At 35.8% G+C, this 15,536-nt stretch overlaps 1 long non-coding RNA gene across 1 annotated transcript in view; it reads right to left on the minus strand.

Moving 5' to 3' along the window:
- Positions 1–318: 318 nt before the first annotated feature.
- Positions 319–15,536, minus strand: part of LOC109263303 (uncharacterized) — a 284,420-nt gene continuing 269,202 nt past the window's right edge. The window contains exons 4-5 of the long non-coding RNA XR_002078146.2: positions 1,789–1,884; positions 319–403 (exon numbers count right to left, since the gene is read on the minus strand). This is a non-coding gene — a long non-coding RNA (uncharacterized LOC109263303). The remainder of the gene's footprint in view (positions 404–1,788; positions 1,885–15,536) is intronic.

Raw genomic sequence — 15,536 nt, forward strand, 5'->3', positions numbered from 1 at the left:
AATAAATTATAATAAAAAATATTCCATAACGAATTCTGCAATAGTGATCATCTCTAGTGCATAGTTCTCTTTCTTGTTTGAATTGGATGCTTTTGTTTCTTCAAAGAGTTAATCTACTCCCACAGAACACTGGACATATTTTTAAAGGTCAAAACTAAATTCGAAATACGATTCATTGTAAATAAGTTTGTTGTAGAACCTGGCACTAAAATGAGTTATAAGTCTATTTCTCCTATAGTTTGTACAGAGACCCATTTAATATTGTTTCACTGAATAAGAAGTTACTGCAAAAGAGAATTCAAAAGGCTGTTTGCCTACCTGCAGATTGTAAGTATGTTTTACATTCTCCAGCATGAGCAAAATTTTAAGCAACACAAAACAGGTTCTTTCCCAGCAGAAGCTTCTATTTTCTCAAAATAATAACAGCATTAATTAATTGATAACTCTTTTTTTTAAATCACTCATATTAACAAGACCTATAAATATATTCCCATAAAATGCCATCTCTTTCTCTGTATTCTCAAAAATACATTTTTTAGAGGCTAGTAGAGAAAATGTTCTTCATACTGGGAAGGTTCCCAGCCCTTTGTTGATATGATACAGTGAAAAGACCACTAAACCAAACAATAAAATTTAAAAAAATAAGGAAAAAATATTGTCTCTGACATCAAATAGCAGTCTGCAGTAATTAGTCTATGCCTCAATTTCCCCCTTTTGTAAAGAGGATAAATCACTGGTGTCACTTTTTTTTCCATCTGAATTCCACCCTCTCCCCAGTTCCCCCACTTCTACTTAGAAAATTATAACCAATAAAGTCCAACTGAAATGCTCCCTTTTGTTTCTGTAACATTCATTCAACCTCACCTCTGCCCTTTGAACTGATTACAATGGCATTATACATACCTCTCTCTTAAAATATAATATTACATGATAGAATAGAATATAGTATAAAAGATTTTTTTTCATATTTATTCCTTGAAAGATATAAGCTCCTTGAGCAAAGCAAAACAAACAAACAAAACCCACCATAGAACATATAACTTTAATATCCCTTCACAGTCCCTAACTTTAAGTATTAAAAAAAAGTACTTATACTAGTTATACTGCTGGAAGTATTAATAGTGATAGTAATAGATGCTGGGTACTAAGGAGGGCACTTGTGTTGAGCACTGGGTGTTACATGTAAATGATGAATCAATAAATTCTACACTAATACACTAGATGTTAGCTAACTAGAATTTAAATAAAAACTTGAAACAAACAAAAAAATAATTTTAAAAGTACATCATATTACCATCCTTTTCCTTTCTCTGGCAGGAATTTGATTCCTCCCAGAGAGAGGAATGTTAGTGGCTCTCAATAGGTCAGTGACGATACATTGCAGCCTCATACAAGTTATGTTTGTTTGTTTTTTTAATACCAATGCCAGGTCTCAGAGCAGGACTGTCAAATTAAGGTCATTTTTTTTTTCTTCCTCCCTCCCACCCACCCTTCCTTCCTTTCATTTCTTCCTTCCTTCCTTCCTTCCTTCCTTCCTTCCTTCCTTCCTTCCTTCCTTCCGTCTTTCCTTCCTTTCTTCCTTTTCTCCCTCCCTTTCTCTTTCTTTCTTTCTCTTTCTTTCTTTCTTTCTCCTTTTCTTTTCTTCCTTTCTCTCTCTCTCTCTCTCTCTCTCTCTCTCGCTCTCTCTCTTCTCTCTCTTTCTTTTTCTTTTAATGGCAGTGGGTAGGAGGGCAGTCTCTAATGTTTACAGGACTGAAGACCATTGTTATAGGGGACCCATTCACTGACCTGGGTTTGAAGAAGGGCTGGAGCATAGAGGATGCAGCACAGGTAGATGGTGACAGGTGGTTTAACTGTTGGGCTAGTTAACTGGGCATAATGCTTCTGAAAACAAAAGGATAATTTTAATTTTTAAATTTTAAATTATTATTCCATAATTCGAATACCTTTATCTAGGCTTTTAAGAGGATGGAATCAGACTGTCAGTGCTCCCAACTTTTGTTGTGCGAGTTCATCCAGTTCATGCTCAGTTGAGCTGTTCTTCACTAACACACACTTCAATGAGATGTTTTCTCTTTTCACTAGCAATTCCAATAAATGTTTTCTTATAATTGGCAGATTTTTACCAAAAAAATTAATAAAGCAAAAAGTTACTCCCAAAACAAACATTTTAAAATTATTTTATTTGTGGTTTCATATGGTGAACAGGAGTCCTCCCTTCCTCTGCCCTCTGTGCCTTTTGAAATTCGGATACAACCTTTTTCCAACAACAATAAAAAGAAAACATGTTTTCCCTTAATTGTGTCACCCAATCCTTCAGCCATGGTATTGAATGAATTAAGTCCGAGGAAGGCAAACTTTCCTGCTTCATTTTGGAAACTCTGGACTTCATCAGGAACATTTCTCTTAAGGAGATGGGACCGGGCATAAACCTCAGGCACAGTTGTGAGTTTCTCTGAGCCCCATGACCTGCTAGTGCACAACTGGCCATAGTCTTTCCTCTTGGATCTAATAATATCCTCCATAGGCTTTTACTATCACACCGACAACTTCTTTTTTTTTTTTTTTTTTACACTCGTTTACAAGTACTTTCTCCTCTATTACGTTATCAACTTTTTGAGGAAACAAATATATACCCAGCACCTGGCACACAGACTAGCACGTGTGATTCAGCACCTGTTGGATTCCAAGGTCCACAAATAAATAAAGTAAGAAAATTCATATTTTTTCTTCATTCTTTTCTTGGACTAACTTACTTTTCAGATTTATAATAAAGGGCATTCAGCAATACACAAATCTGGTCAATTACACATTCTCCTTCTTTCTGATTTGTCTTTATTTTCTTTATCATAAGATTCCACAATTTGGGTAAGAATAAGTTGATTCCCCATCAGAATGTTAGAGTTTATAGTCTATTCAGTGCCCCATTCTCAATCTAGTCATTTTTATTAATATTTCAAGAAAAATAAGAAATACAGGTTTCCATACCAGAAGAACACAAAATGTTAGTTAAAAAAAAATCTAAGGCTACTTCATATTTATTCTTATTATGTAAAAAATTAATAGCTGAATGACTACAGAGTGTTGAGTGAAAATGTTTATAAACCAGGACTTGTTATTTCCTTTACCCAGAAATCCTGGTGTTTTTCTTTAATTTCTGAAGGAAAATAAGCATATTACATACATAAGGACTAAGGAAATATACCTATGGGGTCAGGATGAAAATATTTCTCAAAGATATACTAACCATAAAACCACTTAATTATGGAATTGAAAATAAGTAGTTTCTGTGAATGCAATTACAAAATTATTCAAATGTTTAAAAATATTGTAAGAGAAGACATAAATTGCAAAACCCAATAATTTAATAAAAAATTTATTTCACATGTGAGATTAGACTAAGAAAAACAGGAAAAAACAGATGAGAAATACAAAGATGACAACATTTTCCAATAATGAATAAAATAAGAATCAGGAAATAAGTGAGAGATTAGTATGATACCTTGTCCAAACACTTATGATTAACAAAAAAGAGAAACAAAACGAATGTAATTCTTCTACATTGCTATTGGAAAAAAGAGCAAGAATGAAAAAACTTAGCTTATAAAAATAAAGATACAGGGGCACCTGGGTGGCTCAGTCAGTTAAGCGTCCAACTTCGGCTCAGGTCATGATCTCACAGTTCATGGGTTTGAGCCCCACATCGCGCTCTGTGCTGACAACTTGGAGCCTGGAGCCTGCTTCGGATTCTGTGTCTCCCTCTCTCTCTGTTCCTCCCCTGCTCTCACTCTGTCTCTCTCTCTATCTCAAAAATAAATAAAGATTTTTTTAAAAATTTAAAAATAAATAAATAAATAAATAAATAAATAAAGATACAAAACACAGGGAACAACAAAAGAGTGTAAGAATCATGAATAAATTGAAATAAGTAAAAACTGATAAATCTGTTACCATACTAATGTTTTAATTCCTCTATCAAAGAACAAAGACTCTTAGATTGGGTTAAAAAAAATAAGTTTAACCATATGTTTCTTTTTAATGTTTATTTATTTTTGAGAGAGACAGAGACAGAATGCGAGTGGGTTAAGGGCAGAGAGAGGGGGAGACACAGAATCCCAAGCAGGCTCCAGGCTCTGAGCTGTCAGCACAGAGCCAGATGCAGGGCTTGAACTCATGAGCTGTGAGATCATGACCTGAACTGAAGTCAGACACTCAACTGACTGAGCCACTCAAGCGCCCCTAATCATATGTTTTTTAAAGCAGACATGTCTAAATAAATTATTTGAAAATTTTTAAAGTAAAAAAATGTGAAAATATATATGCAGAAAATATACAATAAAATAAAATAGGAATCTCAAGGGGTATAGTTGGTAAAGCGGGATTCAAAGGAAATAAACAAGGATGAGATTTTTAAATATTATTTTATATGAAACCTATAGTATGTCTATAACAGTTATCAACCTTTATGACTAATACAGCATTAAATTGAACAAAAAGATTCATAAATATAAGAAATATCTTATATCTTATATATTTATCTTATATCTTTCTTCTTTCTAAGAAAGTAACAGTACACAAACAAGTAGGTGAAAATAAATTAGAATATAAAGGACTAATTATGTGGAAATTAAAATTTCAAAAATACGGAAATCATACACAAAGAGCTTTTGGAGAAAAAAGGAAATGACGCTGTAATTATACAACGTTTAGAAAATAATTATTTAAAAAAAACCTTTATGTGAAAATATAGAATGTATAGTCAAATTTTCTCAAAAACAAATTCATGGCCTTAAATGCTTTTATTATTAGAAATGTTAGGAGCTAGATAATTAAAATATAAGACAGAAAATGTAAGAAAGGGAAGAAGGAATGTATAAAGATAACTGAATAAATGAATTAAAAACAAAACAGTAATATATAAAAATTTGAGAATACAGATTTTGAATAAAAATAAGTTTATAATAACATGTATAAATTTAAATTAGTGTAATTGAAAAAAGAGAAAAATAAGATAACAGGACTAAAAAAAGGCATAAAATACAGATACAGGGAGTTTACAGTTATTATAAAGTACCACATATACTCTATCATAAATATGCATGATTTTACACATAATCACAAAAATTGAAATTTAAAATATTTTCTTCTACAGTAATTTTAGTAGCCATGCTAAATTTGGTTGTTGTTGTTGTTTTTAGAGAGTGCGAGCGGGGGAGATGGCCAGAGGGAAAGATAGAATCTTAAGCAGGCTCCACACTCAGCGCAGAACCCAATGCTGGGTTGATACAACAACCCTGGGATAATGACCTGAGCCAAAATCAAGAGTCAGATACTCGGGGTACCTGGGTGTCTCAGTTGGTTATGATCTCGCAGTTTATGAGTTCGAGCCCTGCAATGGGTTCTGTGCTGGCAGCTCAGAGCCTGGAGCTTGCTTTGGATTCTGTGTGTGTGTCTCTCTCTGCCCCCCATCTGCTCTCACTCTCTCTCTCTCTCAAAAATAATTTAAAAAAACATTTTAAAAAAGTCAGATAAACCTCCCGATGCCCCCATGCTAACACTTATTGTAACAATATAAGTAATCATAATAATAAATCAGACAGAGATAGAGATTCTATTCCTATTAAGTAGAAATATTTAATATATCCTTGAGTAAGTATTTTACAGGAGAAGAAGGAAATAGAAAGACATAAAAGTACTATCTGTACATTGTCTTCTTTCCCTTAAAGAAAGACTCAACAATTTTACTTTTCTCAAATAAATTCAAAGATAAATAAAATTTAAAATAAAACTTCATAAAGCCTGGAAATGGAAATAGAATAAGTTTTTCATTTAAAAACTGAATACAACCTTTGAAATAATTTATAATACTATTTCTATTTCCAATCATAGACATGACTGACTTTTTCGGGGCTTACCGCTCAGGTCACAAAACCATGCTATGAAATACAATGAGTACGATGATGTATCACACACTCAGGTGCATATTCAGCCATGAGTAGATCTAGACTCTGGGAACTTTGTATTCAGTATTTTCTCACCAGACAGCCAAGACAGCAATAATAAATTGAGGGAAAATATCTGGTCATTAAGAAAACAGACTTTAAAATACACTATAGCATAGGTTTCAAGATTGGTTCTGATTCCCTAATGAATTCATTAGCCATATAAATGCACTGTTTTCTAAACCTCTTTCAAATGTCTGATTTCAAGTTTTAATTTCTGAATGTTAACTCCATGAATGGGTAGATATTAAACATTTAAAGCAGATATCCAGGGATTCTCCATCCATCCCATGTTTTCCATCTACGAGGCATTTTGGATTCCTCAAAGTTCCATAAGTAATATATAATATGTGAGGAAGGTATACAGATGCCAAACCTCTGTCTACAGAGACAACTTTTTCAGGAGATGGAAACAGAAACAGAGCTTGTTAAAAGGTTTCCAGGCCTGGGAGTCCAAAAAGTTGGGCTGAAATGTGACCTCTGAAGCACTAAAACCGCTGGTGATATTTAAAAGCAAAATGTGGGCTTTAAATAACATTTCACATGCTGACTATAGAAAACGGAAACAACTTCTGGGTGTCCAGGCAGGACATCTAGAAGTCTTTAACTAATGGTAAATCACAAATCTAGTCAAACTTGGGGCCAAGAATAAAAATACAGTGACACTGCATTGTTAGGAGGGAAAGTGAGTTTTCTTAAGTCTTTGATCTCCTTGAAGTTTGCTTATTTTCTTGAGTTTTAAAAGCATGCACACCATCGGCATAGCATATTATTCAGGCTTTTTTTCCTGCAAAGTAAGGTCTTTTCATGTTTCAAATATACAAATCAGAGCATTCTTAAAAAGGAACAGCCTTTTAAACCTCATGTTCCAAATAGGTGTAGTTTGCTGAAGCACAGACATAAAGAATTGTCAGATATTAGTGTGGTATCTTCAGGGCTCCTCTTTTCTACACAGCCTGACTTCAGCCCACCTCCCTCATTATTCTGCCCAGCTTATGTAGACGGAGTTTCACAACTGTAGTAAATTTAATTATGTTGCCAGAAGCCATGGTGTTCCCGTTCTGCTCCTCTTCTTCTCTGTTAAATTCTATTTTTATTTAAAGATATAGAAAATCACAGCTGGAAACAGCCTTAAAATTGTTCCCCAGTGGGATGACATTTGGAAATGGGGCATTTGGGAGATTAGTACATTTACGTGAGGTCATAAGGGTGGAGCCCATTATGGGATTAGTCCCTTATAAGAAGAGGAAGAGAGACCAGAGCTATCTTTCTCCCCACTACGTGAAGACACAATGCAAAGCCAGAGAAACTTCATGAGGATCTGAATCTGCCAGCACCTTGATCTTGGACTTCCCAGCCTCCAGAACTGTGAGAAATAAATGTCTGCTGTTTAAGCCACTCAGCCCATTGTATGTGACTATAGTGGCCTTAGATGACTAGAGAAAAAAAACAGTGAGGCTTCCCTCAGTACCAGCCCAGAGCATTTTTCCTCACTCAGCTTGGGTGTCCTGAATGTGTCCTTCAGTCAGTGCCTTAAAAGCTGAGAGATTTTCCTTATTCTCCCCAGCACTATTAGGTGGGGCCTGGTTGTTATTCTCCATATGTCCAGCCCATTACACTTCCTCACCAAACCCTCTAATCAAGGATGCCAGGTAGACATGAGTGTGTAAATGATATTCAAATTAATGGCGTGTGTGTGTGTGTGTGTGTGTGTGTGTGTGTGTTTTAAGTTGTTCCTTATATTAAAATGGGATATAATAGAATCAAGTAGTTATAAGCTAAGCTGTAGCTTGGAGATCACCTCTGCTGTAATACCTTTATTCCATAGCTGAAGAAACAGAATCTCAAAAAGGTTAATAGCTTACCCAAATTCACATAGTTAGGGTAGAAATGAGCACAGGAATAACGCTCTGTCAATCTGTGCTGCTCAGTTCATTTTTATTGTATAAGATGTCAAGAAAAAGGTTAAGGTAAAATTTTAAAATCACACACACATACATATGCCCCATTCTATCCTCTAAGATCTTGGAAACATTAATATCACCGTGCATGCTTAATATTTTGCCACATGCCGCAACGACAGCATGACAAATCAAAGCCATAATAGTAACCATGGCTTCATGTTGTTTCAATTTCAATTGTCATTCCCCAAATTAAAAATCTTGCACATCAACTGAAGCAAAAATCAGACAGACCTGCTTATTATGCATTTGTGGATGGGGAGATAAACAAGGCAAGTCATGCCTTAAGCAAAATACGGCCGATTTGGAGAGACCGACAGATGCACAAAGTCTGTCGGTTGGAAATACGTGGGGATCATTTCTAAGGTGCTATAATCAGAAACCAAAGTCTTACGCTGCAACAAAGGAGGTAAAGTCATTTCTTTTGGGAAGAATGAAGGCAGATTTCATGTAAGATATCTCAAATGGTGAATAGGCTTTAGGTAGAGAGCGACAGAGGAAGAAATGAGAAATGGAGGAAACACTAAGAGCAAGGAGGTGGCTTGAAGTAGACAATGACAGGATTCTCCTGAGAGGACTGACTAGGTCAGTGTTGCAGGGGGTAATGGAGGATGGATGCAGTGGTAGTCACGCAAAGATTTGGGAAGCCTGCTCAGAGCCAGCCAGATCTTGGAGGACTTACCACTGCATGCTAAGAAGTTCATTTTAATGTAGTAGACAGAGGAGCCAAGAAGAGTGATTCTGAGCAGAGAAATGATCAGGTGTCTGTTAATGACAAAATTACAACAACAACAACAAATAATAACAATAAACAATTTTCAGATATTCTCTTTCTTACTCTTCATTTAGATATTCAGAACCTGGGTAATCCAGTTTATCATCAGTTATCAGTGAAACTGTATTGCCAGAGTTATCCTTTCACTGTGATTTGTGATTTGTTTAATCTTTTCAAAATCTGCTGATGTTTTCACTTGTTGGCTGCCAAGACCCTGGCTCCGGCTCTAGTCCTCACTGAACAGCTCCTTGGCTGCCCTTCTCCATTCATCCATCACATGCTTAAAGTCCATCCAAAATACTGCAGCACATCTCACTTTTTCCATTTCTTGTAATGCTCGTGTTACACTGGCCTCATGTACACCTGAAAATTAGATTCAAATAATTTCTGGTTCTGATGCTTCAAGCACTTCAGACCTCCAGGCTTACAGAGTGCCCTCTAAGGCCCCGGTTGCACCCTTGTTGTTGAGACTGGATTTAGGGAAAGCTCATGGTCAAGCTTTAGCCTGATCAAGAATAAGAAGAACAACAGTTGTCCTGGACTTGTCTGTTAAGCTGAGTTAAAGAATATCAGAGTGTTGATTAATATGATATATTATTACTAAAACTGACCTCTATATTACCTGCCTCCTGTCCCCTTATATATTCTTCATAAATGTTAAGCCACCTTATCCAATTATTTAGTATTCTGATGGTAGCTGCTGAAAACAGCAAAGTGTTGTAATTTCATAGAAAGATAAGCTTTAAGTGAAATGTGCAAATCCCTGTTTCAACAGACAAATCACTATTTCCACAGATGAATTCCTCTTGAAAGTCACCTGTTTCCTCTCTCTCAATCTTTTCCACTCTCTCTCTCTCTCTATCTTTGACTTTCTGTCGGCCTTTCTCTCCCTACCCACATATTTTTCACCTGTTTTCCCTATTTTTCATCCCCGAGCACTTATCCCTAGTGGCTCCCTCAGTAATTCTACACTGAATACTTTCAAAGATCAGAAAACATTCCTTAGAGAAATATGCTCATTTGTGGGATGAAAATACTGAAGTACAGAGAAGATGTACTTTAGGTTTGTTCGTAAAGGTAGTTCCAAACCGTTATGATGGAAACACAAAGCTCCCAATCCTTAGTCCACTGAGAAAATTATAACCCTGGTTTATAATTAGTTTTAAAGAGATCAGGATTCTTTCTTCTGTCTTGGAAATAATCTTGGCTTCTGGCTAAGAATCAATCACATCATATCAATTAACTCAAGAACAAAAAAGTCTTAAGACCTGACTGGGCCTGCACTTAGAAGAAGTCCAGCTGTGGCTCAAGGAACCTCTTCTGGAAATGCACTAGCCTCAGCAGCTACTGCAGAATCCTATCATTTGCTTACATCAGTTTGCACTAAATTCTTAATTTAGCAAATGTCATAGGCATGATGTATGTTAGTTTTCTGTACCAAGAGAGATACTTGCATTCAGTTTAGGAAATAATTTGTTTCTAAACTGCTATTATCTGTAAATTGATAATTTTTCCTCTGTGACTTATTATCATTTTTAAATAGCTTTTTTCAATACCATTATAAATTTTTCTTTAATTTCTGAACACTATAGAAATAACTCTCAAGAGTTATTATCATATCTGCATTAAAACCATGTCAGTTATTCATCCTTTATGGAAATTGACTGAATTTTTGGCATTACCTTTACTGGTAAATAATTGTTTAAGTAATTATGCATAAGAATAATAAAAAGATTTATTACTTATAAAGTAAATTGGAGACAGCTGGTTTTATGGAAAGAGGTCTGGCTTTGGAACTACAAACAAATGAAGCTGTGCCATTTATTACATCTAGGGTTTAAGCAAATTACTTGATAGCTCTTTACATGAAATATGGGCTGATTACAATACTGTTATAAATATTTAATATTATGGATGTGTTAGAAATTCCCCAGTTCAGGGATGGATCATAGTATGTGCTCAAAAATATTAGTTCCCTTCTCCTTTTCCAAGATCTAAGAATATTGCACCATTGCAGCGATCCTTTGCACTTGGACTTTATGATTTCCTGGAAGTCACCATTCTTAGTTTCAATAGTTAAAGAAATTATTTGCAAATTGAAAATGAGTCCATTTGCCTCTTTTCGTTGCAAAAGCACTTTGCAAACATATTTTAAAAGAGAAATATTTTAAAGCATATTATACTTTCCTCAATCAAGTAGTAGAGTATTTATGGGGATGCTCTCCTACAAATTTTACTTTACTTAAAACCAAAAGTCCAGGTAGTTTTTCTCATTAAGCCGAAAGAAACTATTGCCTGATTATATGTCTATTAAAGCCTTTGTAGGGACTTTTACAATTATTCAATTAAATTAATAGATACTGTGTCTCAACTATGTGCAAAATCAGAGTCCCATTTATAAGGCAGTATATTATGGGCACTCATAATGGACTAAAGATTGAATAAAGGAAGGAAAAATCCACTAAAGGAACCAAAAAAAAAGGAAAAGAAGAAAAGAAAAACCTTGCATCTATTTCTTTAACAAACTTTCAAAATGTTAATATTTTGCCATCACTTTGGCTATATCACAAAGTAAAAAATGATTTATCTTCTGTTTACCAATGTTTGGTCTTGAACATAACAAAAATTTCTATTTATAAATTTATTTTCAAAATTATTACTCAGTTGTTTAGAAAATCTTGAAAATGTTGGATGTACTAAAGGAAAGGTGAAATCAGATGCACATTGGACTAAGCAACTTAAAATGTTGTCCAAACATTTTAGTTCTATAAAATCTAAATTTATTTTCTCAGAAATCATCAAATGTTTGTTTATGTTGAAAAATCATGAAGCCATTTTCCAATCTCTTTCATGCAATTCAGACTGCTTTTTAAGAACTATTTATTATACTGAAAGACTGAATTTCTTTACTGAAACTAGTAAGTTTTTCTTTTAACACATCTAGAAAAAATTTAAAATTTAGTAAGTAAGGGTGTTAATTTTAATTTGGTTTCAAATGTATGACATTATTTTTGGGAAGAGAGTAAAAATCTGTATAATTTCCCCAAAGATCCTTACCCCCCATGCGAAAAGTAATTTTAGGTAGAAGTGTCATTCAAATCAATGCATTCTAAAAATGTAATAGAGGAAAAAGTACCATTACATAACTGTGAAAATACCATCTTCTCACCTGATAGGTCAGTTTCATCTGTAATCAAAAGGGAATCCATTTAGAGGAGAAAGAAGTCTTTTACACACATAAACTCCTTATTTTCAGAAAATTTAAGTGCAGATAGTAATAACAAAATTGCTTGAATGGTAATTATAAATTTGTCTTTATGTATCTGTATGTGACGTATATAGTCATAATTAATTTACTCATTCATAAAATATTTATTGAGAAAATTATATGTGTCAAGCACCATTCTAGGCTTTGAAACCATAGTGTTGACAAGAAAGACAAAGTTTTTGTTCCTGCAGAGTTGACCTTCCAGTGAGAGGCAGCAGATAAGGTAATTTCAAAAGAAAATGAAACAGGTGATGGAGTACATAACGATGGTTGGGAAGAAGCATGTTCAGATGAGCTTTCCTGTAATGAGGAGGTGATGGCTGAGCTGAGATATGAGGAGTCAGCCATGGAAAGATTTGGAGGCAGAATTCCTGGAGGAAGGAACAAGTATGAGAGGCACTCAGGGATGATCTTGGAGTGTGCCTGTGGTGGATTAAATTCTTAGACAAATTTCCATTGTAAGGTGGTATCGTTCCCCCAGCCCCCTTGAATCTGAACAGGCTTGCAACTGCTTTGACCAAACAAGTGTGTTGGAAGTGAGGCTGTGCCAGCTCCAGGTTAGTCTCTTGGAGAGCAGGCAGCTTCCACCTGGTCTCTTAGAGCTCTTAGAAGACATGTTACCTCTACTCAACCTTCTGGAGAGAAGGCAGGGAGAGGATGCATGACTGCAAGGAGAGGCAGATGGAGAGAGGCCCCACTGAATGCAGCCTTCTGGCGGCCCATTCTGGGCTCCAGACATGTGAGAAAAGCTATCTGTGATCTCCCCAAGGCAGTGGCCAATTGAAGACACCATGGACAACAGAAGAATCACCAAGCCAGATTCTACTAGAATTCCTGCTCACAAACTTGTGAGAAATAGTAAGATGGTTGTTGTCTGAAGGCACTACATTTTGGAGAAGTTTGTTATGCAGTAAGGGGTAACTTGAACAGAAAAAGACCAAAATGTTGAAGCAAAAAGACTGATCTGGAATGGGGCCAGACATTTTATTCTGGGGGTACATGAAAAACAAGATGGGGGAGACAGTATGATTCTGACCTGATGTATATCTTTTAAAGCACAGCCCAGCTACTTGTCAGGTAATAGATTTTAGAGAGGAAAGAGTATAAGAAGGAAGAACAGTTTTCAGAAAAGTATTATAGTTATGGGATTATCTCATTTAATTCTCATGAGCTTGAGTTAGTATCTTGTACTGTCTTTATTTTATAAATAAACACACTGAGAAAAATAAAGCGTAAATCATTTACCCAGGGTTGGATTGTAGAAGTATGGTTGAAAGCCAGGCCAATTCCAAAGCATTTGGTTTAATTAGTTCTGTAAACCAGGGGTTGTGAAAGAATGGTCTCTGATCAGCAGCATCATCCATCACCTGGTAATATGTTATAAATGCACATTCCTAGGCCCCACCCTCGATCTACCAAATCAGAAACTCTGAGAGGGGGCCCCATGACTGTTTCTTGACAAATGCTACAATAATTCTGATGCAAGGACAGAAATTCTCTCTGTGCCACAAAAAAAGGAAGAGCATTCAGAATTGAGCTGAAAGAACACAACCCTAGGGGGTGCATGGGGGGGTGCCTGGGGGGCTTAGCTGGTTAAGCATCTGACTTTGGCCCAGGTCAGGTCATGATCTAATGGTTCATGGGTTTGAGCCTCGCGTCGGGCTCTATGCTGACAGCTCAGAGCCTAGAGCCTGCTTCAGATTCTATCTCCCTCTCACTCTACTTTCTCTCTCTCTCTCTTCTCTCTGTCTCTCTTTCTGTCTCAAAAAAAATGAACATTAAAAAAATAAAAAATAAAAGAAGAATTTAGCTTAAAGGTAACTCCTGCATTTGAGGTCCGGCCAAGAGCAAGGAACCAGCACAGAAGAATGAAGAGGAGCAGTCAGTGTAGTCGAAAGGAACCCAGGAGACTGTGGTGTCAGCCAAGACAAGAAAATGTTTCAAGAGGGAGAGGTTGTTCCACTGTGTCAAACACGGCTGAACAATCAAGTAAGAGGAGGCTGGAGCATGATTATTGGACTTGCCAGGATAGATAGAAGCCACTGGTTACCATGAAAATGGGCAATTTTGTGGATTGGTGAAGAAAGCCTGATTAGAATAAAACAAAGAATAGAAAGGCAGGAAGGGACACAAAAACATAATCAATCTTTTTGAGAAGTTTTTTTTCCTATGAAGTATACAGATATGGAATGATAAAAGGATTCAAAACAAGTGTTGATTTTTTTCTTATATAAAAGATGTTCAGGCATTTTTATAGGCCATTAGAAACCATCCAATATGGGGAGCAACTGAAGTTGAAAAAGCAAATACAATAATCACATGACAAAAGTTCTTGAGTAGCCAAGAGCAGGTAGACTGTTTGTCCTCAGGTAGGATCACAGACTCTTATCTTTACAGGAAGTGAAGTAAAGTATCTTGGAATCAATGAAGGTTAGTCTGAAGACAGGATGGTGAGGTGAGGTGGGTCTTGTCAGTGTTTGTGATGTATGGTCTAATGGGTCTAAGGTTGTATGTCAGAATTGGTAGTGATGTCAAGGAGAAAAGGTGTAGAATAACTTTCTTAGAATGTGGGAACAGAAATCTAGTAGAAGAATGAAAGACTACTAGCCAGTGCTGGAGACCATCTGAGATTTGTGATTATTAACTTAACGTGAGACCATTGAGAAGAATTATTTTCTCCAGTGAGTTGAGTCCAAGGCAGGTGCTTTTCTGGGTTAATATAGTAAAGTAAGACAGGAGAAAGACCATTTACAAGAAAGCAATTATAGTGATGGACATGGAACAAAGGACTTCAATGTGAGTAAGGAAGAAATTGAACTATAAAAAGTATGCTGTGCAGTGAAAAAGAGAGTCAAAGGGGCAGGTGCCTGGAGGGATAAGAAACTGTGAGTGTAGGAGTTACTGGAATAAGTAAGCCAGATGGATGGGAAGTAGTGGTTGGAGACCCAGATTCCTGAAACTGAGAAGCTTAAGTTTATACATAGTCATTATTGATTCAGAGTTACAGGAACGACCGTAGGAGTGAGTGACCACGGTGGTTGGAGAAAAAGCATGACTGTAGTGAAGGAAGCCAAGTGTGGAGCGATCAAGATACCAGGTGGACCATAAAGGAGGTAGCCAACAGCAAGAATGTTGACATGAGTCGTGATAAAAAGAAAATCAACGAGTCAGGTACTAAAGTATGTGCTCATGTGTAAATATAAAACACGTTTTATCTCTCTTTTTAGAACATAAAGTTCTTGAAGGCAAGGTCCATATTTGGTTAATTTGGTCTTGCCTGTTGTACTGACTATACATTGTTATATTTAGTATATGGTACGCTAATGTGATTTGGATAAAGGAATCAATTGCTAATAATTTAAGAAAACTAGTCAGCATGGTAGAAAGGCTTAAAAAATAACATTTATTTAAATCCTGCTAGGCGGAAGGAACTACTAATTTCCTACATATACAATTCTTATATCAGTCTTGTAAGAACACAACTCTGTATATCTGTTTTGGTTTTGCCTATGACTATTCTCAAGAATCAC

Source organism: Panthera pardus, unplaced genomic scaffold (assembly GCF_024362965.1).
Source record: "Panthera pardus isolate Hobbes unplaced genomic scaffold, ASM2436296v1 HiC_scaffold_17, whole genome shotgun sequence".
NCBI classification, from domain to species: Eukaryota; Metazoa; Chordata; class Mammalia; order Carnivora; family Felidae; genus Panthera; species Panthera pardus.